Source organism: Danio rerio, chromosome 11 (assembly GCF_049306965.1).
Source record: "Danio rerio strain Tuebingen ecotype United States chromosome 11, GRCz12tu, whole genome shotgun sequence".
Taxonomy (NCBI): Eukaryota; Metazoa; Chordata; class Actinopteri; order Cypriniformes; family Danionidae; genus Danio; species Danio rerio.
The window spans coordinates 9,677,501-9,701,500 of NC_133186.1; the positions used below are offsets into that span (position 1 = coordinate 9,677,501).

Consider the following 24,000-nt stretch of genomic DNA (forward strand, 5'->3'; position numbering starts at 1 on the left):
CACATTTGCCAAACTAAAAAAAAGCCCAATCATTTTAAATAGAATCATTTTAAATTACAGCAAGCACTCAGATCATTAAAACCTGAATTATATCAACAATTATTCATTAAAACTCTACAAAATGCAGAAAAGGAGTAATGATGACCCTTCATTGAGGCTCTCTACTGCTAATGGTGGTGAAGATATGACCAAACATTCCCTGCTTTGTAGGTGAAAATCAATAACGTGGTAAACTGGAGTATAAAACACAATCTCTATCTAAAACCAGGTGATCCAGAGACTCAAAGATTTTTCCACTTTGTCCCATAGGCCCCTATTATAAACAGAGACTTAAACTGGGAATTTGAGAAGATGCGCTTATGGGCTTAGGGTTTTATAGGATATTGAGACTTGAAAAACAAACAGTAAAAAGCCATTGTTTTAGTTAATTAGTACCATGGGGCGCAAAAGGATGAGGGCTGTTTTTTAAAACACCTCATCCAGCTATAGGGCCGAGTATTAGCCCTCAGAAATGATGTCATGTGCATACAACTTCAAAGAAAAGATTTAAAGCATTTAGTGTGTGTGTATCTGGTACTGTGCAACTGTTAAACAGAATAATTTATCAAGGCTAAGAAATTTACATTGTAAACTATAAAAGAAAAAAAAAACTCTCTCTAAACGCCTTTGGCTGCTTCTTTTGAAGAGCTCAAAGCCAGTGTGTCGACAAAGAGATGCAAAACATGTACATGTGTGTTTGGTAACCCCATTTTTAGAAAGGCACTGACTCCTGCTGGGTTAATGGTGCTCATGTTGTGATGAATAGCATTTATGATGCATTATTGATTATATGCTGATAACATGAAAAAATTACACAATATGATAGCAGCTCATACTTTTTTTATTAAGTGGCTAACTGAATTTGTGTAAATTTCTACAATCTCATTCATATGTTTTAGTATGATTGTCTAATGCCCCAATGCTGTTTGGGTATAGGGGTGGGGCTTAGGGGCATATTTATTTTGAAAAACTGTAGGTTTTTGTATGAATGAAATCATATGAATACATGAATTTACACTCTTCTAACAATAAAATAGTTATGTTTGCTCATGATAAAAAACATGTTAACTAAAGTGGGTTGCATAATAGGAGCCCGGCTCAATAAGACACAAGATGTATTTAGAGCGATTTGTTGCTATTTTTCAGACCAGCACAACCTTAATTTTCATGTTTTGCTCCACGTTGTTTTAAAGGGCAAATCCATTTGCGCCACTTTGTGGACTCATGGGTTTTCTGGTCTAAAATAGAGGTGTGTTAAGGCGCATTGTTGGTGTGTTGCTATTTTGAGGAACTGAAATTGACTGCGTCATTGACCATCTAAAAGGTACAATGCAGAGCGTGTTAGTTATATGCCTATGTGGGTCCAAACGCTAAATTGCTTAATACACACAGGATGTACAGCAATACACAAATATCTTTACATATGTATTGTAGCCGAGTTTTTTTTTTTTTTTTTTTTGCTTCAAAATGATGTGAGAATCATCTTGTTTACTGGTCACAGAAAACAATAAGTCACTTTCTGAGTAAAAATGGTCTATACGAGAAGGCGTGTTCTATCATTACTAATGCAGTGATTCACACCTGAGAAAACAAAGAACCGCATAATGAGCTGCATAATGAGCCATCAGACAGGTTTTTGACTAAGAGGGAAGAACTTTGAGAAAGAATCTGAGGAAAAAATTAAGTTTATATATATTTTTTTGGAAGTTTATTAAAAAAAATTTAACTATCATACAAAATAACTCGAGATGGGGGATCATGAGTTTGTCATTGCTATGGCCACCATCAGTTTCTACACATGCATGGCATGGTCAATTTTTAATTTAGTTCAAGTTTTGCCACTGCGGAGTAATACTAAATGTGTCATTGTTAAAACGTGGGGTTATGGTTAAGAATAGAGTATATGCTGGTGTTAAACAGCATTGCTTTAATGCACTCCTACATTGGGCTCACACATATACTCTGTTCTCTGGCTACTTCATAACCATGGTGGGCGTTTCTCTCAGTCTCGCCCTGAACCCAGTCTAAGACACCAGACCAGGGGAGGGTAGAGTACCCAAAATCTATACTCAAGTAAAAATACAAGAACTTGCGGAAAATTTTACTCAAGTAAAAGTAACAATCTTAAAAGTAACTCGAGTAAAAGTAAAAAAAACTATCTGATGAAAAAATTACAAGGAAAGTTTCATAGTATTTCCTATAATGTTTTTTCTTCTTCTCTTGAACGTCTTGTCTTTTATCAGCTAAAATAAAAGCAGTTTTTAATTGTTTTAAACCCATTTAAAGGTCAATATTATTAACCCACTTAAGCAATATTTTATTTGATTGTCTACAGAACAAAATGATTTGCTTAATTACCCTAACTTGTGGAATTACCCTGGTTAAGCTTTTAAATGTTACTTGAAAAATATTGTGTATCTTGAAAAATATCTAGTCAAATATTATTAACTGTCATGATGGCAAGACTAAAATAAATTAGTTATTAGAAATGAGTTATTAATACTTTTAAAAAGTGTTGATAAAATCTTCTTTCTGTTAATAAATGTTAAAAATAATGACTAAATGTTATATTTTTAATGGTTAAATAACTAATGTGTGCGGGGCTAATCAGTTATTCCATTAAACAGCAGTCCCTTTAGCTATCCCATAGTTACCATTAATAAGGTTCAAATTGGAATACTTTTGCCACTTACCACTATGTGTTTTTTTCAGGTTGGAGCTGTCATTCATTTATATGTTGCTATGTCAGTTCGATGCATGCATCGCATTACGAAACTATTCCAGTTGACATCTTAGAGTAAAAACAGAGACTGCACTTGAGGCTGGGTGACCCGGTCTGATAAACTCACTACACAGACAGCGTGACCGTCCTTCTCGGAACCGCACATGACGGGACCGCAGTATAAACATTCACATCTTCCCAGAATTCAGCCATTATTCTAAAAGGTGCACGCACTCTAACCGAAAGCGGGAGACGCGTCTCTATAGCAACCTCACAACCTCTCCAATGCGGCACCTTGCCATATTTGCAAACAAGATATATGGATCATATTTATTATCATTTGACAGTAACGGAGGAACACCGCCAAATGTAGCGAAGAGTAAGGATTTTTCTCTCTATTAATTTACTTGAGTAAAAGTACACGTGTTTAAATGTACTCAAAAAGTACACGTTACACAATAATTTTACTTGAGTAAATGTAACAAAGTAAATGTAACTCGTTACTACCCGCCTCTGCACCAGACGTAATTACTGGACCAATCACTGTGGATTAGCAACATGCAAGGGAGGTATTTGGGAACAAATGAATCACTAAACGAATCATATGGACTCAGACTCAGACTCAGCTTTATTATCCCGTTAGGGAAACTAAAATTGCAACAAGGTACCATAACACAGGCGAAGTTCCATGTACACAATAATAAAATATTACCACACAACATCCATACATCAGTATATAGAAACATCCCCCTCCCCCCTGGACTCATTTAATGACGTAATGGCCACCATTATAAAAGAATATCTGGTTCTATTTGTCCTGCAAATAGGAACCCTAAAACGACGTCCTGATGGCAACAGCTGAAATACAGAGTACAGTGGGTGATCCGGGGTCCATAGGATACCCTGAGCTCTCCTTAGAACATAGTTATGGTAGATTACCATTAGACCAGTCTGGTTAAAACCAATGATTTTGCCTGCCACCTTCACCAGGCTGCTCAACCTGTTCTTGCTTGACACACTCAGATTACCGTACCAAGCTACAATGCAAAAAGATAAAACAGATTCAATAAATTGTTTATAAAACAGCGTCATAATAGAGGTACAGACCTGAAATGGTCTAAGTTTCCTCAGAAAAAAGTCTTTGTGGGACTTTTTTTATATACAGCCTGGGTGTTAGGTTGAAATGTAAACATATTATCAATAACAACCCCTAGATATTTATGCGTGTCAACAATTTCAATGTCCAAGCCTTTAATATTAGTTATGTTTGGAATCATTGGGATATATGGGAGTCATTGGGATATTTGGGTATAAAAATGCATATTTTAAGACAATGAAAGTGCATTTTTGACTTTGCATGCATATCAGCCTGTTGTTGTAGACCCCCAAAATTAAAATTTGACATTTGTATTGTAGCCGAGTTTTTTTTTTTTTTTTTTTTGCTTCAAAATGATGTGAGAATCATCTTGTTTACTGGTCACAGAAAACAATATAATAAATTTAAATTTCTAAGTCACTTTCTGAGTAAAAATGGTCTATACGAGAAGGCGTGTTCTATCATTACTAATGCAGTGATTCACACCTGAGAAAACAGGGAACCGCATAATGAGCTGCATAATGAGCCATCAGACAGGTTTTTGACTAAGAGGGAAGAACTTTGAGAAAGAATCTGAGGAAAAAATTAAGTTTATATATATTTTTTTGGAAGTTTATTTCAAAAAAATTTAACTATCATACAAAATAACTCGAGATGGGGGATCATGAGTTAAATAAATTAGTTATTAGAAATGAGTTATTAATACTTTAAAAAAGTGTTGATAAAATCTTCTTTCTGTTAATAATTGTTAAAAATAATGACTAAATGTTATATTTTTAATGGTTAAATAACTAATGTGTGCAGGGCTAATCAGTTATTCCATTAAACAGCAGTCCCTTTAGCTATCCCATAGTTACCATTAATAAGGTTCAAATTGGAATACTTTTGCCACTTACCACTACGTGTTTTTTTCAGGTTGGAGCTGTCATTCATTTATATGTTGCTATGTCAGTTCGATGCATGCATCGCATTACGAAACTATTCCAGTTGACATCTTAGAGTAAAAACAGAGACTGCACTTGAGGCTGGGTGACCCGGTCTGATAAACTCACTACACAGACAGCGTGACCGTCCTTCTCGGAACCGCACATGACGGGACCGCAGTATAAACATTCGCATCTTCCCAGATATCAGCCATTATTCTAAAAGGTGCACGCACCTTTTAGAATAATTTGACGTTTTATAATGCAAAATAGAGGCTCTTTAACAATTAAACATTACTTTCATGTTTTAGCACTCAGATGAAAAGAAATGTATTATTATTATTATTATTATTATTATTATTATATAAAAAAATATAAGAGGACATATATTCAATGAATAGGCAGACAGACAGATACAACCTCCCTTTACCTAAACTTTGAAAGACTATGATAAAGTTACAATCGAGGTGAGTGATCTTTGAAAGTGAGCAATGCCTAGCTATCAGAAAGAACATACACTGCCATCCGCCCCAATTTGCGGAATGACAAACTCAAGCATGTTTGACCAAACAATGAAACCCCGACCTTGAATCCCATTTAATCTGAAGGTCGTATTTCCGGCCTGGTCATTCACTAAAGAACAGACTGCTGTCGTCTCTCACCACAATTTAGAGAGCTTTTGATCTTTGCCATTCATCACAAATTGACACTGCCACATTAAATGCCAATACAAAACATGACATTGGGCCTTTTTTTATTCCAAATTGAATACACGTGTGTGTGTGTCTGTGATGACGCTAGACTGTTTAGTAATCTCAATAGCTTCATTTGTTGTATCAGCGTATAATCAGATAGCACTGGCTTGCTAGAGACTCAGTAATGAAAGTTGGATACCTAATTCGGCATCCAGCCTGGTTTATCACACAAATTTGGTTCGAGCGTTGATTTGTATAACCAGGTTTGATGTGAAGGCAATTATAAAGCGAAACAGAATAGGCTCCCATAGTCTAGTCCAATTCGCCAATTGATATCATCTCTGAATATTTATTAATGATCACAGATAGACCAATGATCAAAGAGGACAGCGCTTGCACAGTCTGCGTTCCCTCAAGGCTTCGTCTTATCAAGTTCTTTTTCTTTAAAGTCACTCTGAGCCAAGGAGAGAGTGTCTATATATAGGCAAAACTACGCCGGCGTCTCTGTGTACACAGATCAGTCATTATCTCCCCACTCTGTCACAAACAAAAGTCACCTTTTGGTGCAAATGAGGTCTTCCCCATCTGTATCGCACTGTTAGATGGACACAGAGCCTGTCAAACATCACTGGCAAACACATACGGAAATAATGAAGGATCTTTTTGATGCAGCGGGACCAACCTCTAGGGCTTTTTACAACAAAAATATATCATACACCCGAGCAATCATGCACACAGAAAATATGTGCACACACACACACACACACACATGATGGACGTGACACACAGGCTGTTGACTCAACTGTGATGTGTTAGGCAGGTGTAATTGGCCGTCATGTCACGGAGCTGACTGGTGACTGGAGTTTCAAGGGTCTTGACGAAGAGATCGGGCAAGCTTGTGTGTCTTCCCGTCAGATAATAAAGTGTGTGTTTCTGTATTGTCTGAGGTGAACCAAAGCAAACGAAACAGCATGTCCAATATTTAATAGTTAAAATTTTACAGCATTGTAAACAAATTGATCCAATATTAGTGTTTTTTCAGCTGTTAACAAGCATTGTGTACTATTAAAGCCACAAGATTAAAACTGTTCACACAATCATTAAGACTGCAGAGTAAATTCTGAATCATTTGTTGTTGATTTCACCCAAAATGCATGTGAAAAACACATTTTTCTAAATACAATCTGCAGTCTTTTCAGACTTGTTCATATGATATCATGTTTAATAGTATGTTATTACTGCTCCGCCAATCTGGTCCGGTAAATAGACTGTTTAGTGACTGTTTAGTTTCCTCAATTGTTTCATTTGCTGTTTCTCATTGTCTTGAAGTCTCAACACAGATTACTTGGTTTTAACTTCAACACAGATTTCTTAAACCAAATATACCTCCTGAAGGTGTATTTTAGTACCCTACCAAATGTTCTAACACTAGCACAATTGCTCCAAAGATGCCCAATAGGCTCCTTAGAGTTGCAAACAATCACTAAAAATCTTCTACTTAAATAGTCTGAGCAGTTTATTGAGGTCTATTTATATTTCGAGAATGTACCCTTAAATAAGTTCAGGGCTATTTGGCAATGTGAGAATGCTCTTGTCCCTGGCCATCTGGTTAGTGGGCATCCTCCTCCACCGCTTTCTACTCTTGCCCCATGTTACAGACCCCTGCGTTTCAATCCACTTCAATGCTCCAGCTACCTGGCAGCGGTTTCCCTCAGACCTTGCCAACAGATGGCTCTGCAGCAGGTAATAATGACCCAAGACAAACTCTTAAATTGATTATGCCATCGTTAGGGCATAAATACAAAGTATCGGCCCGCAGAGTGGAAAGATGGCTCGGAGTCAACAGGCACTCACATCAGAGGCAGATACTGATTCTGAAGTGCACAAGATGGTGGGAAGAAATAAAGGAAGATGAATGCAGACTGATTGACCTAGCTCCCAAATGGTCCACCGAGTAACCCAACAAGGGAATAATTAGTTATCTTAATCAAAATTCTAAACTTAGGAATGAAAAAAGAAAAAAACCTTGGAATGGAATGTAATGTTAATTTTAGCCCAATGTGAGGTTCACAAGAGCAGCCCACAGAGGATGTCCAATTACCAAGCACCTCCTGCCACTCATTTGAATATAAAACAATGGTGGTCTTTTTACACAGTAAAAAAGCTATAGCTGTTATCACTAATGAAATAAGTGCAGTTAACTTTAAACAAGTAATACCAACTTTTTAGCACACTAAGTAGTTAAACTAAATAAATTTAAGTAATGTGGACTTACAATAGTATGTATTTACATCTTTTGAGTGGTCATTCATTCATTCATTCATTCATTCACTCATTTTCTTTTCGGCTTAGTCCCTTTATTAATCCGGGGTCGCCACAGCGGAAGGAACCACCAACTAAGCACATGTTTTTAAGCAGCTTTTCAATTTTTTGATGTTTAAAATTTAAAGATATATTAATATATTATAATATATTAATATATTGATATTAATAAATGTAATAATATTGATTTGATTATATAATAAATTGTATTAGAAATGTGTCATATAATAATAATAATAATAATTATAATAATAATAATAAACAAACAAACAAATAAATAAATAAATAAACAAATAAATAAAGTTATTTAAATGTAATGTATTATTATTACTATTATTATTATTATTATTATATTACTAAATTAAACCTTGGTTGAAAATTACTTGATATAAAGTGCTTTTTTTTGCAGTACGCTGATGCTATATAACACAATAAAATGTTTTAGAAGTGTAGGTATTGGTTTTTAGGACGGCTCGGTGTCGCAGTGTGGTTTCCTCTGGGTGCTTCGGTTTCCCAACAAGTCCAATCACATGCATTATAAGTAAATTAGGTCATCTAAATGGTCTGTAGTGTACTTATATCCTGATCCTCCAGGTTGTGGGTTGAGTGTTGGGCTAACAACCCACCAACATGGTGCAACTAAATCTCAACTTTGATGTAAACCGCCCTGGAAGTAAGGAAGGTATTGTTATGACTATACTTGGTTCTATAAGACAAGCATAGTAGCTACAAACCACAAAATGGCTGTGATTTTGACCCTATCCCCAGACACAGTCCTGCTTCACTTACAAAAATGGCTGCAACTCTACACTCTCAAGAACCATCAAAGGGCTTTGAAATTTGCATGAATGCCATGTGTTATGAAACAATGACAAATACTTTGTAGTATAAGAGGGCTCAGTTGAGAACAGACAGCTTTTCTTTATCACTCCTCTAAAGCCTCTCGTGTCACAGTTCTCTCACTATTCATGCTCTTAGAGATTGAGAATGATACAGGGGATGGTCATATTTCAGAGCACTAAACATGTCTTTAATCATGGAGAGAGTCCTTCTGCTTGGAAAGCCATGATTTGAAGCTCTAGTGTCAGGTGCAGTGAGAGCTGATAGCTCCTCTCTGGCTGAGGAGTGTTGGATCATTTAGAGAAATCTATATTCTCTGGCCATTCATTTTGCTGCAGGAATGAAGCATTTCCCCAGAGGGAGAAAGAGAGAGCTCTCTCAGCAAATAGTCCCCTTGCAGCCACTACCTGCGTACAAACCACCTTTGAGTATTTATCTTCTTCTGAAGGAAGTGTTCGCATGCACGTCATACATAACCAGACAACATAACCTTTAGAATATATTTCTTTTCCACCTGTAAAGTATTTGCTTGTCTAGTCAAAATTAAAGATGCACTCAGCACTCTTACATTGCACACTTCTTGGACTTTCTGCCACCTAGTGGTGTGGATGTGCACTCATTAGCAACTTTATTAGGTAGATCTGTTCACTTCAAATTCTAACATGACACTTAATGCCTGCATTAAGGTATGTAGACATGATCAGGTTAATCTGCTGATGTTGAAACTAAGCATGGGGAAGAAAGTCCATCTTTAGGCATTACAGAACATGATCTAAAAAAATTATGTGGTGTCACTTGATGACACTTCTGCTTGTCTGTGTGTTGTATTTTGAGTTTGCAGGTCCAACTAATTGTGCTGTAACTGGGCGCACCAGTATACGTAAGACTCTTCCCTATACAACATGTGCTTTTGGTGAAGTCGCCCTGTCACTGCTTGGGGTTCGAGCCTTTGTGAACTTCTCTATCTTTCTAGTCCTGTCCTTTTTCTGTTAGGAAGGGGTTAAATAACATTTTGTTTGTCAGTTTTTCAGCTCAAATGCATTCGTCTTCTCCTTATTTGTAGCAACTTCATTTGAGATGATAGGGTCTCATCCCGGATGTTCATTTTCTAGGAAATGTCTGGCTTATCAGTTGAACTACCCAGGCATCAGTGCTGCTTTGGGTGCTTCAAGATTTTGATGTTCTTGTGGTGATGCATTGTGACCACAATCCAAATCTGTCGAAATCCTTACCAATGTTGGATTTACCGGTTGGTAGTTTTGCAGATTACAACTTGGAGGATTGCCACATTAAAGGGACAAAACATATTTTGGTGGATGCCTTGCTTGGATGGACGGGCAGTGTCTTGGAGTGAGTGATGGTTTAGTTGTTTGAATGTCATTGTTTTTTCTAGGCAGTGTTGGGCAGTAGCAGTAAGGACAACATCACTAAACTCATAATCACAATGAAATTAAAGGATATAAGGCTTACATACAGACACAGGGTAGATTCTGGAAAGAAAAGCGGGCATGGAAGAGTAGTACTGTTGAGACCCTCCAAAAAAATAAAATGCTACGCGATGTGGTCCAGCATTTTTGCTTAATTAGTAAAATGACTGTGTCACATGACATGTGTCATCGTTTTTTAAAGTCTCTGTTTTCACAGTCCATACTACAACACAAAAGCATCATCTTCAAATTTGTCCACTTTGGAGAGTGTTTTCAAAAAGTAACACTTTCGTTGGTCCCACTTTATATTAAGTGGCCTTAACTAATATGTACTTACACAGGAATTAATAGTTTGTTACAATGCAGTAATACTTACTGTGTAAATACATGTATTTACTGTGTACTTATGCTTGATTAAATACATGTATGTAATTACATTTGTAAATACACTGTTGACCATCCCTTACACCAAACCTGTCCATAACCCAACTCAAAAGCACCACAAGTGTTCTCAAATACATTATAAACACAGTAAGTACATTGTATTTATTTTTGATGTTAGTACATAGTAGTTAAGGCCACTTAATATAAAGTGGGACCAAAAATGTATTAGTGTGGACATGGCCATAGACCAACACGCCCATGCAACATTTTAACAATTTATAAACAAATGAATCACTTTCTGGCCATCGAATATTAGGCATGGACATATATATTGTGATTGTGACATTCTAAAGGCCCGTGCACACCGAGATGTTTTTTGCTCGCGTTTTCCATCAACGTTTAACGCCTCGTGACTAAATAAAGGGCTTCAATGTGATTGTGCACACCAACGCGCAAAACACCAGGCGCTAAAGCGTCATTTAAAAAAAAAACGCCTCGCCGCATCAAAACCTTCTCCACCAATTAGATCGCACTTTTGTTCACGTGCACGGAGCTCCTGAAGTTACAGTAAACAGCACTGGGAAGCGCTCAAGCACAAAACTGTCAATGTAAGCACACATTGAAGAAGATGCCCAGAGGCGATATGAATGTGGAGCTGCTTATTGCTCTGGTGAACAATAATCATATTTTCATCGCTAGAGCTGCTGCTTAAACCATCCATGCTTGTTCGAGTCACCAGTAACTTTATAAACAAGCGTGTAAACTTCCTCTCCTCCTCTTCTTCTGTGTTATAAGCGGGTGTCAGAAGCTTAAGTTGTGCAGGACCATCATACGTCAAAAGAGTGATTTAGCATACTCTTCAGCTTGATGCCAGTGAAAAGCGCTTGGGTTTGAATCCGAAAAAACGTCTCGTAAAACGCTGACGATAAACGCAAACGAAAAGCATCCCGGTTTTTAGGAGCCTTAAAATATCAAATCACTTTGTAAATGTTTATTATTACCATGTCATCAGTTTCCCCATTCAGTTTGATCGAGCGATTGGACCCGGAAGCCGATTCGCGTGACGTCACACTCAACAAGCGGATACTTGAAACAATCAGGCAGGTGTGTTGAGGCAAGTTGGAGCTAAACATTGCAAGGACACCGGCCCTCCAGGACTGAGATTGGTGACCCCTGCAATAAAATGACTGTACATGCAGCATCATGCAAAATCAATTTCCAAATGCCACTGAAGTGTAAATATCCACTAGGTATAATTAGCCTAAGCTAATGTATTCTGTGACCTGTAGGTCCAGTAACCATGTAATGTCAGTCATAACAGAAGATCTGCTCTGTATACAATAAAAAAGCATTTTAATTATGTTGCTGATCAAACTAGAAAGTGAATCTCAAGTGTTTACAATGTTTAAAATCATTTTCAAAAGCAATATGCATCCCTTTTTTTTCAAATTCTAACAATAAAAGAAAACGGGCACAAAAATAACCCTGCCATACCGCTTTTTGTGTGGATGTTTAAGGAGAAATCTCTTCTTCCCTCCAGTCCTAAGTGAAGGTATGTTTTCCTATCTTGTTCCAAAGTTCGCTTTGAAATGTTATGGTAGGGGTCACCTCACACGGCCTTTTCCGCTACAGGCTCTGTCTGCAAAATAAGGTTTCTTATTTTACTTCAGCTTACACTACTAAACTTTGAGCCATTTTGGCAAGATTTTTTACACTAGATACATTCAACAGCAACAAAAATTTAGCAAGGCACCGTATCTACTCTATTAATTACTCTCGACAAACACTTAATCTCTATCTTTTTTCTTAATTCCCCTAAGGAGTAAACATGATGCTGGGGTGGCAATGAACCCGTGTTGTGCAAATGAAAGACGGCAGAGGGAATAAAGAGCTGCCATGGGGCTCCACTGACCTTGCGTTTATTCAGAAGTACATAATGCAATAATCACCTCCGCATGTGTGATAGATTTTAGCCACTTCGCTCCATTAATCATCAGCCGCGGATGGGAATAAATTGAATTAGCGCTCCAAAAAGCTCACTTCCCTCAACTGTAAGCAATGAAAAACAATTAGTGAGTTCGAAAATGAGCCTCAATCTAATGCAATTGATTAGCAGATTAATAAATATTTGATTTTGCTACTTGTTCAACGAATGAATCTGGCTGTTTTATAATTAACCTCAACTCTGTGATTAATGTGAGCATGATGAATAACGTAGCGTTTACATTGTTCTAATGTACAGCTAATTTGTTAGGAGAGAAAAATTATGGCTAATTCTAAAACTATCGGAGCATGTTTTAGGTCATGTAAAACAACTGTAGGTGTCATAAATTGCTTTTAATACACTTGTTGTGGTAATACACTGTACAAAGAATCAATTGAAATTAAATTACCCAACATAATAAAGAGAAGTAGTAATTGGTTTTAATTGCTGGTAATTAATTTAGGAAAATAGTCATCTTGCACGGTGCAAATCCAGATAGTAAACATGATATAGACATCACTTAATGTTGTTTATTTCATCCTTTCAGACCCAAAGCTTTTGCATTTTTGCATTGAAAAAACTGAGAATCTGTCTCTATGAGCTGTGAACGCAAAAAGAAAACCATAGTATTTAATTTCACGGCTCCTTAACTTTCATACAGTTAATTTCTCCCGCACCTTGCTGTATATTCCTATTCATTGTCTGAAATTTCACAGGAAATTATGAAACATTTAAGGCACAGAAAACAAGTTTGTTTTGCATTTGATAAAAACGAGCAATGAGATTTAGTTTCCCTCACAATGCAATTAATCACTGTCAATTGAAAAAGACAAAAAAAAAAAAAAGCAAGGAATAAATTGAAATCTATTGTGCCCAAATATAGGAATTCAAAGAGTGTAAGTCGCAAAACTAGAAACATTTTCCCTGGTAGCATGACGACTGCAGATTGTTTAATCTATTTGTGATCAAATCACCGCAAGTGGAACAAAGGTGGAACTGCAAGCTGTACATTTTCAGAGGGGATAATGAAATCCCAGACATAAAACTTTTTACATCAGAAGAAAGAAATGAGCATACTCTAAAGGCTGTTTCAGAGAGAAAATGAAAGAATAAGAAACCTATAAAGGAGGTGCAGATGATAATAAAAGCAATAAATACCACAGTCATGCACACTATATCTTCTAGCCACAACCTGCATGCATTATTGAGTCCAACCTTTGGATATTAAAACATTTTGCATCTGGTCAAGTGAGCTGTTTATGCTATCAACCAAACCAATCCAGGCATCACAATTTTTCCTATCGAGTCTTGCAGAGGGATGAGACACTGTATGATTATACTGTAAGTTTGTCTACTATTCATAGATCAATCTAAAAGCTTGTTTTTCTGACTGTCTGTACAATTGTCCATCTGTCCATCTGTCCGTCTATCTATCTATCTATCTATCTATCTATCTATCTATCCATCCATCCATCCATCCATCCATCCATCCATCCATCCATCCATAGATCCACCCACCCACCCACCCACCCACCCATCCATCCATCCATCCATCCATCCATCCATCCATCCATCCATCCATCCATCCATCTATCTATCTATCTATCTATCTATCTATCTATCTATCTATCTATCTATCTATCTATCTATCTATCTATCTATCTATCTATCTATCTGACAGGTCCGTCTTCTTTCCTTGTCTTTGGCTAGGCAGAACCTCGGTTTTTAACACTACAAAGTTTTGAATCTGGTAATCATGGAACATTATTTCTTTCACATGACCACGCAGAACAAAATTGTAGGCATCCAAAGACTTGTAGACCTGTAACTTTTCTCTTGTTAAAACACTTGGAGTTTCAATGAGATAGTTGTATATTTGGGGCTGGAAGCTTGGCCATTTCGCCTTATTCAATATCCATTGGGAGGGTGCTATCGCAAATGGACCTGTCAGACAAACGGCACTCACTTTAACATTAATTAGGCGAATAACTGTGCTTATCACTGGGTGACGAGCTGTTACTGAAATCATTATGTAAATAATATGTATCATGTAATCAATATATCTTATTTCTAAGACAACAACAAACTCTGTACCGCATCAGATGTCATTCCCTTGCTTTAGATGCTAGCGCTCCAGTTTTTTTTTTTTTTTGCAACCTCAATGCACGATCATCCTGAAAATGTTTACAAACAAGGTAATTCGGCTATAGGGTGTAATTGTACAGTGTGTCATTTGGGACATAACTAAAATAGTTACAATGGGCCCTATCATACATCTGATGCAACTTGGCACAATGCACGACGCAATTGCTGTTTGCTAGTTTCAGCTTGGCTTAAGTTGTGTGCCTCGCTTACACATTGCGTAATACAGGCAGGATGTATAGCATAGGATAAAATAAGGATACATAATAGGATAAAAATATAAAGGATTAAAATATTACAAAACATTTTCCAGCCTACATAAACATACTTTCATGTCTTCTTCATCTCGGTGGGCTTTTTCAGTTTATTAATAACAATTTGCCTTTGTATAATGTTATTATTATTAGCTGTACTATTTATTATATGCATATTTATATTTGTTCTATTAAAAACAAGCTTAGATTTGCCCACCTGTCAGGTTTTAGATCATATGGGGCACAGCATGTGTATTAGAATATAACAAAGTTTTTTGACCACACTTCATTATTATTGTTCTTTTATTAGTTTGCTGGAAATTAGAATTGAATTTAGAAATAGTTTTGAAACAAATCTTTGCGCTCAACAAATTAAATTAATTATGTAGGCTAATGGATGTGTGTACATACAACACATTTAACTATCCACGAGAGTGAAAGTAAAAGTAAATAATGAGGAGGCGCATCTCTCTTTCCCCTCTGTAGATGCTCTGTTTAACTGTTTTCTTGCAAGTGAAACGCTCAGTTATTCCACTTACGAAGTCAGTCATGTAAATAGCAAATGCGCTATGGCACGACGCAACTGACTCTTAAAGGGAATGGGAGATGAGACTGATTGGTTTATTCTAAAAACACACCTATAACTCAATAAGAAAATAAGCTCAACCCTTTTAGACCATGCGCCATGGCGCAAAGCGGATTTTTTTCTGTCACTAAAATAGCAAAAGTGGATTCAGACACCCCCTTATTGCTTTTGCACCCTGGTCTTTGCACTTTGTGCATGGATCATCAAAATAGAGCCCAATGTGTCACAATTTTCAGATAAAAAAAAAAAAAAAAAAATTGTAATAATCTAACCAACCAACAAAAAAAACATAAATAAAAAAAGCCAAATATCACCATGCAAGAATACATATCCAAATGCAATATAAATTTAATAAGTATTCCACTTTTTTATTTAGTCAATAATCCTTCCTGAACATGTTTCACAAAATTACCTTAAACCTAGCAATATAAAAGTTTAGAAGATTTTGCGAAAAGCTCTTTGTTTTTACTGTATACGCATGTACAGTATGTCACAGATTAACATTTTGCAAGTCCAAAAAAGATCTGCACAGAACAAGAACATGTGAATATGAGCATAAAAATGCCCTCTAAAAAGTACTTATGAAGGTAATCTACATGTCTCAGAAGAGGCATTGTCTTGCACAAGGAGGGCATTTAAACTGCTCGCTATCACCAGGCTGCAAAGCTCAATTGGGTCACTGAAAGAGACCAAGGCTTGGTGTGGCAGCAGTAGGGGCTTTAAAGCCGTAGAAAGGCCAGCAGAAACTGTACTGGAGCTCTGCGGTTTGGGGGTAGATTGCGATCTATGGTGTTCGCCTCAGGTATGGGCAAAGTGGAGCGTGATGTTTATAATACCTGACTGAAGCAGCCGTGGCTAAGAGACTTTCACGCTTGTCTGCCTACAGCTGAGACCTCACGTTTGATATTCAACCACAGACTGATCCGAAAAGAAGTTGAGAAGTTTCTTCTCTTCTCAAAAATGCTTGCTGACTCAAAAGGATAGATTTTTGGACTCTATTGACTTCCATTGTATGGAGATACACAATGAAGGATTCCTAAAAATATATATTCTCTCTAGTTTTCCACAGAATAAAGTCAGTCATACATGTTTGAATGCAACCTTCTATCCACAACAGAGAAACAAAAACACAGAAAGAGAGACAGACAGAAAAAAAACATGAAAAACACAAACATAAAATGTTTTAAAATTACACAATTTTACATAAAGAAATAAAGAGATATAAACTTGCAATAGCAAATATGCACTTTCATTTTCAGAGTGAAAAAAGGTGAAATTATTAAAATTAAGTCAAACTCCAAAAACAGTGAGATAAAAATATAAATAAAAAAATATATATGATAAAAGATTTATATTATTTAACATTATTTCAATTGCATCTTTGCATTCAATATTGATGATATATTATTAATTTGAATTAAAAACATAGATGTATTAACATCTTGCAATTTTTATTTTATGCTCGAGTTTGTCATAATTACCTTTCAGGAGTTCACACTTAGCTGATAATTCATTATAAAGCATGTTTGGCATGCTGTCCCGGGAGAGAGCCCTGAGTTCAAAAGTTCCTTGGTAGGTCAGGTCGGTCTCGAGAGCTCTCCCGAATTTGTTCACTCTACCTATTTCTCGATCATTAGGGGTTGCCATGGTGGAATATACCGCCAACCATACCAGCATATGGCTATGCGGTGAATGCTCAGTATAAAACACTTACATACTGTCCCAATTTGGTTTATTCAATTCACTTACACTGCATGTCTTTGGACTGTGGGAGAAAACCAGAGTACCTGGGGGAAACCCACACGTGCAGAGAGAACATGTAAACTCCACACTGAAACGCCAACTGGCCCACAGGGTTTCTGCAGATATCATAATGTCAAATTTAAGACCTTTTTAAAACCATTAAGTATTAAATTTAAGACCTATATAACAATAACAAAAACACGCAAGATAAAATGCAAAAATCACAAAATTAGTGATAAAATAAATGTATTTAATTTAAACAGTACTAAAGACAGGTTAGATGCACTATTGAACTACAGAGAGAAAAAAAAAAAACATCTTAAGGCTGATTTACACTTTTGCCTGGCGCTGCATCGCACACCTCTGCTGACTGTGTGCGCACCTCACGAAAACGGACAAAGGTTTTATACTTGCCAAGTTCGCCGTTGTGTTATTCTTTAAAACGACAGGGGGCGGTCAAAAGAAACCCACCGTAAAGTTTGACGGAAGAACAGAGAAGTAAGTTTCTGGAACTGCACCATGTCATTAATATTATTCAAGATTTTTTAGCTAATCCTTTATTATAATTTATCATAATAATTATAAAGATTTCAACCATTCAATATTTTTTTAATTAAACTTTGATGCAGCATTTGCTTTTGTTCATATCTCGAACAGTTCTACCTATTAAAGTTGAATATCAATGACGAGAAAATGGGTTGCTCTACAATTATATCAATTTTATATTGATATAATTTTATACATATTATATATATATATATATATATATATATATATATATATATATATATATATATATATATATATATATATATATATATATATATATATAATTTTAGAGCAACCCATTTTCAGTATTATGTGTTTCGGAAGACAATTTCAAGCTTCAAGCTTCAAATGCATCTAGCAATATCTACAGCTCTGTGTGAACAGATAAACATCTTTAAGTCCTATATCTCACTCTTCACATCTAGTACTGGCATGTACTTGACATTTAGCGGTGATAAGTCAAGTGGCACATTTGCGAGAGCTTAAAGAAAAAGAGCGAGAGAGAGAGAGAGAGAGAGAGAGAGAGAGAGAGAGAGAAAGAAAGAGAGGCCTCTGTGGTGGTTCATGTCTTGTAATACAGCCGCCATTAAATACATGTTGTTAATCACGAATCAACACCACACTCAGTTTATTACCGATCACAAACAAATATCTTTGTGCCTCTGCTGTTGTGATTTAAATATTCCCCTTATTAACTTTATAGACAAAAGTAATAGCTTGGTCAATAGCATTTTGCTGACTCATGCAGAAGACAAAGACCACTGGTTCACACTAGGGAACTACAAACTGCAAACAATCAATTAACCGGCCAGAGGGACCGAAGAACTGGATGGAAAAATGGGCTATTTGAGGAATTTTTGCTCATTCGCCTTTTATTGCTGTTGTTTTAAAAACAGTGAGACTGAAAATGATATGCAGGAACATTTAATTAAAATATATTGGGTGTGGTAGACTGTAACTAGAAACGTGTCAGCACTAAAAAAATTGAAGATCAAAAAATTATTTGACTGACTGGGAAATGAATGAGTGTGACATATAAAGCAAACAGCTTCACAGTGAATTTTAAAAATGTGTGTTCAAGGGCAGACAGTAATTTAAAGTTTCAGAAGCAGTTCTGAACATGTAGTTTTAATATAAAAAATAGTAGGAGATTAACTCAGACTGGATCATTTTAGCAAGTTAATTATTGACTGGAGACTCACTAAACTTTTGAATTGTTAACTTGAGAGTCACTTTGGCCAGATTGGTTTAACCAGTTAGTTAACTGGAGACTCGTTTTGACTACATATTCGGGTTTTACGGTTTACGAAAACAAAAACTGCAAAAAACCTAGCCCCTTGGACAAATTTGGCGCTCTCCAGAAATATAAATGGTGATACGTTTTCAGAATGAGCCTGGGTGGGTTGGATTAGTTTAATTAACCTAGTTTAATTCAGTTATTCTAATTTCTGAGAATTTAGTTTTCACTAGAACCAATCCAATGTTTCCAAACGTGTTTGATGTATTGCAATGCCCACTAAAATAAACCCTCAAGTAAACATTTTAAATAAGACAACGAAGCTGACAAGCATGCATATATTCTCTTTCCTTTCTTCAAGGGGAGATTTTATCCTAGTCCATAGAAGCACGGTGTCCATGATATTTAAGTAAGTCTCTAAATCATCCTGAGCTTCTGTCATCTGCCTAAACACTTTCATTCTCAATGAGAGAACCACAGTGCATCATGGGAACTCGCCTGTGCTTAGACAGACCATACACTTGACAAGCATCAGTCATTGTTAAACTCCACCGACTTTATTCACAGAAGACTAGCTCCACTAAAAGACAACACAGTGAGATTGAGACCTCTCTTCAGCAAATATGGGGGAATGATGAGTGATGTGTGGCATTTGAGAAACCTTGTGAGGCAGGATTTGGTGATAGATGGTACGTGTGAAGGGATGTGTTGCTATCGCTAAGTTCTGTTTCACGCTAACGTGTTGCCTATGAGGCGCTGGAGGCTGTCAGGAGATTATAAGTGTTGGAGCAACGATTCGGCTCACACTGTCAGTGTTTAGGGCTGATCAGATGCAAGTCTTAAATTGTCCTGTTCATCCAAGAAGTTACATAAGTGGACTCAATACTCTGTAAACGAACATGAATGCATATACAGAGAGAAGATTGTTGTCAGTAATTTCTAATAACTATTTTCTTTAGTCTTTGAGACAATTTCTAATATTATAGTGGGTATTTTGCAAGATACTGGTGTTCAAATTTAAGTGCAATTTAAAAGACTTAACTATGTCTATTCGGTTGATTAGGCAAGTTATTAGATAACAGTGGTTTGTTCTGCAAGCAGTCAAAAAACTAACAACATTGGTGATAACATAAGGGAATAACATTGACCTTAAAAATAAAAGATAATAATTTGGCCCTCAACTTTACAGTTCTCAACATACAGTAAATAGTTATACAGTTGAAGTCTTAGTATTAACACCTCTGAATAAATAGTCCCACTGTTTATTTTTTCCTCCAAGTTCTGTTTAACTGAGAGAAGACTACTTCACAACACATTTCTAAACTTAATAGTTTTAATAACTCATTTCTTTTATCTTTGCCATGATGACAGTAAATAATATTTTACTAGATAAAAGGAGGTTTAACAATTCTGATTTCAACTGTACCTCTCACAGATGTCTCTTTTAAATGAATATTCTATAGGATGCCTTACATTAATATAGTTGTGTATATACATTACTTTACATTACATTATTTACATTATTTGTATATATACATTTACTTTACATTACTAATTACATTACATTATAGATTAGTACTAAAGCCAAAACTGGAACTATTCTAACTAAAAAAACTTAAGATCACAGTTCAAAAAAAATGAATACATACATACATACACATACATATACATTATATTTTTATATATATATATATATATATATATATATATATATATATATATATATATATATATATATATATATATATATATATATATATATATATATATATATATATATATGTATATATATGTATGTATATATATATATATATATATATATATATATATATATATATATATACATATATATACATACATATATATACATACATGTATATATATATATATATATATATATATATATATATATATATATATATATATATATATATATATATATATATATATATATATATATATACACATTATATATATACATACATTATATATATATATATATATATATATGTATGTATGTATGTATGTATGTATGTATGTATATATGTACACACACACACCCACACACACACACCCACACACACACACCAGTTCTGTCTGGTTATCAAATTTATTGACTGACTGTAGTGTGATATTCTGCAATAACAGCACTCATACAGCCTCTTCACCTTTGTGTATTACTCCGCCCACATAGAGCGACAGCAGATCAATAAACTCACTACAGTTTGACAAATATTGCAGCCATTGGACAACAACATGAACTTTTGAGGCTTTTTTAGTTGAGAATATAGTTATTTAGATTGCAACTATGCAGTTTATACATAAGGATAGTGCCTATTTCAAAATATTCATCATTTGTAAGAGACAGCGCGACAGCTTTCGTTAACAAAAGAGGGTTGACATTGTCTATCTACAAGATGGCGCCATATATAATTAGCCCTAGCTTAGAAGATTAAAACTGCGTGTTTTCTAACTATAGCTGATCAAATCATTATTAAACTGGTAAGTGATAATCTAAGTCCATTTCTCTCACAGATTGCAACTATGCAGTTTATTTATAAGGACAGTGCCTATTTTAATACAGTTAAATCTGCAGACCCTGAGTGGACTAATCAGATCTGGGAAGAGCAGTAGCCTTAGTTTAATTTAAAGATATGTTGATAAATATTTGGGTATTATAACAGGTATTTTTGGAATTCCAGGAGTAGTCTGGGAGACAGAACAATAAGAGACATGGGTTTGAAATTCTTAGTGGTAAATTTTGAAGCCGTTCCCCTTCACGCTTAGTTTTAAGGGCCAAGAGGAAGAAGAAGGTGTACAAAAATAGAATTGGGATTGGGCCTTTGTTTATTCACTTATTTATGTATTTGGATTTATTTGGAATATTATCCTTGATTATACAATGCATTTATTTGCATTATCAGCAATACTATATATATATATATATATATATATATATATATATATATATATATATATATATATTAATATGGATTTTCATTCAAAGTGTTTGTGTATTTTCAAGGCTATAAAATCTCTCATGTCCAACTGTACTGTATATTTGACTCCTGTAAAAGTCTGCAGGGCCCATGTTCACTTTGACACAAACTGATTCAGTCATCTTTATCTCCACAGTTTCAGCATTCAGCCAGACCTTCTAAAATCCACCAAGAGCTTCTCCTGATCAAACAAAGCTTAAAAACACACACAAGCACAAGTGTTTAGGGAAGGTAAATGATGTTGACTGGAAACAAATACGTTATCAGGAACTGAATTCATCCATCATGATGGGCAGACAATACACAATGGGACATGACTGAGGCAACAAAATTAGGGGAGGGGGGGGGAAACTCAGAAAGAGACAGACAGAGGACAAACACAATCCTGCTTTGAATCAATGTAAGACGTCACTGAAGTGAGGAGCAGAGAAAGGAGCAAGTCTTTATGAAATGGCTGGGGAAGAAAGTGTTTTGGAGGAATGGGGAGGCTGGATCAGATCTTTGCTAGCTTTAATATTTCACTGTGCTGATAAGGAACCTGTCATATCTCCTTTTCTGCCTTTGAGCAGCTGTTGCCATGACAATGGGTAGACGGTTGAGCCGTGTATGTGCGGATGTGTGTACTTCAGAGGTATTAACCAAATGATGACTGGCAAAGACAATGACATCTGTGCAGTATGGAAGTGATTAACGTGTGATGTAAATGAATACAGAGCAGTCATTTTATATATTCAAATACAAATGTTTGGTCTGACAATAAAAAAAAAAGAAACGTGATTAGGGTTGAGCAATAAAATCGGTATCGATATTTTTATTGACCGAGCACTATTGTCAATATTGATGAAAAAAAAAAGATTTGGTATGTACTTTCGGTGTGCGTTATTTATTTATTATTTTTTGTGCTACAGATTTATTAAAATGTGGTTGCTGAGCGTCTGCCTTGGAAGCAGTGACAATAAGCTTAGGGTGTAAGTTTGCCATTTCCAATAGAAGTGCATCACTTGCATGATGGTATATAGAAATGACGTGTGCATGTTGTGCAATTAGCGCGCATGTGAACCACGCACATTTTCCAGGTGCACGAAGTTAAAAACATCTAGGACCTCATGTATCAACGCTGCGTACACACAAAAACTTTGCGTACACCAGGTTTTGCGCGCATGTTTGGATTTACTAACAATGAAATGAACGTGAGAATGGCCGTTGGTCCGCGCCAAATTGTCTGGCGTACGTGTATTTCTTGTATGTGTTTGTTTTATTTCCATTGGCAACTCAAAGAGGCAATTATGTTAAATTGCACACTACAAAGTATCGCAACAACACATGTGAAAAACATTGCTATTCATTTTTAATTCATAAAATAAGTTAATTGCCGCAAGCGCAACACAATTCATGCAAGTAGATCTAACCAATCTGCTTCACACTTTGTATGTAATATACACATTTCAATAATAATGGCAGACTAATTACCTGAGATAAACACTGCGCACCTAAACACTGCAGCGATTTTTACTTTTCTCTATAAACTTGCATCATAGCTGCAGCGTTTTTTTTTTGTTTGTCATTCACTGAGAAAATGGTTAATGGTCACCTAGTCACCCAGAGTGTGACAAGTGGAAATGAGTGCTGTATAACAGCAGTGATGATACTGCAAATTAAAAAGAATGTAAGGATGTCACCAGATTGGCTTTTTGGTTTCTTTTCTTGTGCATCCAAGCCACTAGCTCCCCATCTGAGTTTTTTTTTTTTTGCATGGGGGTAATGTTGTCTTTCAACTTTACAATTTGTAATGTTACAGTATGTATTTGAATAATGATGCCTAGTTCGTTTACTTGAACCTCAGATTTGATCATCATACTTTGTTTTCTATTCAGTGTTTGAGGTTCACTGTATCATTATTATTCACACTTTATAGATTGCTTTGATTGTTCAGTATACGCTTTACCATTGCACACACTTTGTAACACTTTTTATTTACCAAGTTTAAGAGTCTCTTTAACACTTGTTCATTTTATTATAAAATATTCATAAATTAATAAAAATATTTGCCTTAGTAAT

General features: G+C 35.6%; 1 protein-coding gene across 6 annotated transcripts in view; it reads right to left on the minus strand.

The window, feature by feature from the left end:
* naaladl2 (N-acetylated alpha-linked acidic dipeptidase like 2) overlaps window positions 1-24,000 on the minus strand; it is a 635,527-nt gene that overhangs the window by 416,180 nt on the left and 195,347 nt on the right. Inside the window, exon 5 of one of the 6 annotated variants that reach the window (XM_073916360.1) lies at window positions 11,943-12,087. The exons of the other annotated variants lie outside the window; for them this stretch is intronic. The gene's annotated coding sequence lies outside the window, so the exon portion shown is untranslated. The remainder of the gene's footprint in view (window positions 1-11,942; window positions 12,088-24,000) is intronic. 6 annotated transcript variants of the gene reach the window in all.